The 4488-nt window shown below is 48.3% G+C and overlaps 1 pseudogene across 1 annotated transcript; it reads left to right on the forward strand.

Annotated features, from left to right (window-relative positions):
* The first annotated feature begins 2059 nt into the window (after positions 1-2059).
* Positions 2060-4047, forward strand: LOC145535911 (forkhead box protein K2 pseudogene; annotated as a pseudogene). Its single transcript, XR_014075531.1, has one exon. The product of XR_014075531.1 is annotated as a forkhead box protein K2 pseudogene (transcript).
* The last annotated feature ends 441 nt before the right edge of the window (positions 4048-4488 follow it).

Here is a 4488-nt window from a genome sequence, read left to right on the forward strand (position 1 = left end):
TACAAAATAAAAAGTTTAAAAAAAGGAAAAAAGCTAATACAATAAATAAATAATGGTATCTTAGTAACATTATCATTTTTTCTTCAAAATCTATTTGAATAGACCATAAAAACATATATAATCAAGTCCCTATGAAGGTAATTAAACAATGTTTTATAATTTCTTTAGTATTTCCTCGTAAGTTGCAACTAACTTTCAGATGCAATGAAGTCAGTATATCCTTGAACCCACAATAGAAGGCACATATTTATTATCTAGCAAAGTATTTGTTATATAACCATTGTGCTAACTAATAAAACAAACCCTACAGTTCTCTTAGCAAAATTAATCTCTCCATTCCCACTGAAAAATATTTACTGTAATTCTACAATTAAAATTTGGGCAACATTATTAAGCAATTTGTCAGTATCTTGTATAATTTTAAGTAAACTTTCAATATATTGCAGTGATTTCTTACTTTTTACTCTAAAGATGATGATAAAAGGACTAAAACCATAATATTGAATCTGTAGTAATGATTTTATAGTAATTATATATATTTTAATTACCAGAAATTTGAAATTTGTAATTACTACAAAAAACTGTTTATTATATAACTCTTTCTTAAATATTTTCAAACATAGTGTCTTACTTATTATTAAGTATTTCTTACCACTGAATCTATATTCTGCAAGTGAACATAAACTTTACAAAACAGAAGTTGGGAGATATCAACAATAAGAGCACATCGCTGCTTGCTTCCAATATCTAATAATGGAATAAGAGAAATTTGCATTTCTTCACGTCTTACCCCATCAAATCATGCTACAGTTCCTTCTGATCATTATTTAAGGTGACCAAAAGCCCTTTATTATTGTATCAAACCTAGGTCTCTTCTGGTACAGTGACCCACATTACCAAGCCATGAACATGTGTGCACACATACTTTATCAGATCTGACTCTTTTCAACCCCATGGACTGCAACCTGACAGGCTCCTCTGTCAGGTTGGGATTTCCAAGGCAAGAACACTGGAGTGGGTTGCCATTTCCTCCTCCAGGGGATCTTCCCAACCCAGGGATTGAACCCACATCTCTTGTGTCTCCTGCGCTGGCTTCGGCAGGTGCATTCTTTACTGCGGTGACACCTGGGAAGCCCTAAACACTTGTAGGAAATACTCCCTATAAGCTCCAAAGACCTTCAGAATTTAAAAGAGCTATTAAAAGGAATTCAATTCAATCATTTTCAGATGAAGAAATTGAGATTTAGAAAAGCAGTGGCCTAGGTTAGTGGTCTGGAACTAAACTCCAGGTTATCTGTTACTGAGTTAGATATTCTTTCTATTAAAAACTTTTCTTTCTTTCAAACAAACAAAAAACATTCTCTCCTAACATTCTCTTTAATACATAATTCTAAATAGTTTGCTCAGACTTTAGTGTCCTACTTTGTCAATGTTCTATAACCCTACTGAAATCCTCTTTCCTTGATCCTCCTTTTTTTGTCATATATAACCTTCTACTCTATCCTCAGTTCACTTATTGCTTAAGCTACTATACATTTTCTTTCAGAATGGTTGTGTCCCTCAACCTCATTTTCTTACTTCCTATTTATATACCCATTTCAGTCTGGCTTCTGCCCTCTACATCACATCACATCACATTCTTTTACTGAGAATAACAATGACCTATGTGCCACTAAACCCAATGGATGCTTCTTAGTCTGTATCTTGATGATACCTTAACAGTATTTAGCTTGGCTTATCTTATTCTTTTTAAAATATTCTTTCTCTGGGATTCTCTGATATCGTTCATGAATGGTTTTCTTCCTGTATATCTTGGCACTATTTTCTAACAGCCATTATAGGCTCATCTTCTGCTCCTTCTTTCAATGCTTTTGACTATAGTTTTTTCCTAAGCCCTTTTTTCTGCACTCAAGAAATATGTATTAAACACCTTCTAGGGCCCGCGGCGCGCCGCGCGAGTCCCACCCCTCGCGGCCCCTTGTTGCTCGCAGGCCGGCGGCCTCGCTCAGCCCTCAGCTCTGTGGCGGCGGCGGAAGGTGGCCTGGGCCCTCGCACGCCCATGGCGGCAGCCGCGGCGCTCCCGGGCGCGGGAGGTGGGAGGTGAGGGGGCCCTCCCGCGGGCGGCGGGGGCGGGGGCGCGGGCGGCAGGGCCGTGGCGCGCCTCGAAGGCCGCGAGTTCGAGTACCTGATGAAGAAGTGCTCGGTGACCATCGGGCGCAGCTCGTCGCAGGGCTCAGTGGACGTGAGCATGGGCCACTCGAGCTTCATCTCGCGGCGTCACCTCGAGATCTTCACGCCCCCGGGCGGCGGCGGCCATGGCGGGGCGGCCCCGGAGCCATCGGCGCAGCCCGGGCCCTACGCGGGCGGCGACTTCTACCTGCGCTGCCTCGGCAAGAATGGCGTGTTCGTGGACGGGGTGTTCCAAAGGCGCGGAGCGCCGCCGCTGCAGCTGCCGCGCGTGTGCACGTTCAGGTTTCCGAGCACAAACATCAAGATCACGTTCACTGCCCTGTCCAGCGAGAAGAGGGAGAAACAGGAGGCGCCCGAGTCCCCAGTGAAGCCTGTGCAGGCTCACGTCTCACCGCTGACCATCAACGTTCCAGACACCATGGACCACCTCATCAGCCCCCTCCCCTCGCCCACAGGAACCATCAGTGCTGCAAACTCCTGTCCTTCTAGCCCCCGGGGAGCAGGGTCTTCAGGGTACAAAATGGGCCGTGTGATACCATCTGACCTCAATTTAATGGCCGACAACTCACAGCCAGAAAACGAGAAGGAAGCTTCAGGTGGAGACAGTCCAAAGGATGATTCAAAGCCACCTTATTCCTATGCACAATTAATCGTACAAGCAATTACAATGGCTCCTGATAAACAACTCACCCTAAATGGAATTTATACGCGCATCACAAAAAACTATCCTTACTACAGGACTGCGGACAAGGGCTGGCAGAATTCAATTCGCCACAATCTCTCTCTGAATCGTTATTTCATCAAAGTACCACGTTCCCAGGAAGAACCAGGCAAAGGCTCATTCTGGAGGATAGATCCTGCCTCTGAAAGCAAATTAATAGAGCAGGCTTTTAGGAAAAGACGGCCTAGGGGCATGCCTTGCTTTAGAACCCCTCTGGGACCGCTCTCGTCTAGAAGTGCTCCAGCCTCTCCCAATCATGCTGGAGTGCTGTCTGCTCACTCCAGTGGTGCCCAGACCCCTGAGAGCCTGTCCCGGGAAGGTTCACCAGTCCCTCTGGAGCCCGAGCCTGGTGCCTCTCGGCCCAAACTCGCTGTCACCCAGGAGGCACGATTTGCCCAGAGTGCACCAGGCTCACCTCTGTCTAGTCAGCCCGTCTTAATCGCCGTGCAGCGACCACTGCCACCGACGATCAAGCCTGTCACATATGCTGTCGCCGCCCCTGTGACCACCTCAACTTCCCAGCAGCCTGCGGTGCAGACGGTTCATGTCGTCCACCAGATCCCAGGGGTGTCCGTCACCAGCGTGGCTGGACTGGCCCCAGCAAACACATACACCGTCGCAGGGCAGGCTGTGGTCACTCAGGCAGCTGTGCTGCCCCCCCCCGAAGGCGGAGCCACAAGAGAATGGAGACCACAGAGAAGTAAAAGTGAAAGTAGAACCTATTCCTGCGATTAGCCATGCCACATTAGGTGCTGCTGGCCAGATCATTCAGACGTCACAGACCACCCCTGTCCAGACGGTCACCATAGGGCAGCAGGCACCTCTAGGTCAGCACCAGCTTCCAATAAAAACTGTAACACAAAATGGGACTCACGTGGGGCCAATCCCCACCGCTGTCCACGGCCAGGTGAACAATGCAGCAGCGAGTCCCCTGCACATGCTGGCAACACATGCCTCAGCCTCCGCCTCCCTGCCCACCAAGCGCCAGAACAGCGACCCAGCGGAGCAGCCGGAGCTGAAGCGGGTCAAGACGGAAGACAGCGACGGTCTCGTCATCGCCGTGAGCGTGGACGCGCCGCCGGCTGCCATGCGGGAGAAGGGCGTCCAGAACTAGCAGCCGGGAGAGCATTTCTCACTTTAACGTCAACTTTGTGGTGCCAAAAGGAGACACTGCCTCTCACCGACACTCGGAGCGTGTTCCCTCGGTGGGTAGAGGGCCCTGCGGTTGGACTTCACCTCAGCACTGGAAACACAAACCCAGGTGGCCTTAAAACTCCTTAAGTTAAAAGACAGAAGTCACCCCTGAACATCAGAACCACAAACAGCAAAGCCGGGCTCTGGTAGTGTCTCCCTGCCCAGTGTTCAGCTCAGCTCCCAGTAGAGACTCACGGTCCTTCCCAGGGAGGACATGCCCGGTGCGAGCGGACCTGCTGGGCCTGGGCCGGAGCCACCCCACCACCCGCTGCCAGTAGACAAGACAGTATTTTGTTGTTCACACGTGGAATTAGAATATTTTGAGGTGTACTTTCTTTCTTTACAAAATAATGGGGTCTTTGACATTTCAGATCACTCCATTT

The sequence above is a fragment of the Giraffa tippelskirchi genome, chromosome X (assembly GCF_054371585.1).
Source record: "Giraffa tippelskirchi isolate mGirTip1 chromosome X, T2T-mGirTip1v1.2.pri, whole genome shotgun sequence".
Classification (NCBI taxonomy): domain Eukaryota; kingdom Metazoa; phylum Chordata; class Mammalia; order Artiodactyla; family Giraffidae; genus Giraffa; species Giraffa tippelskirchi.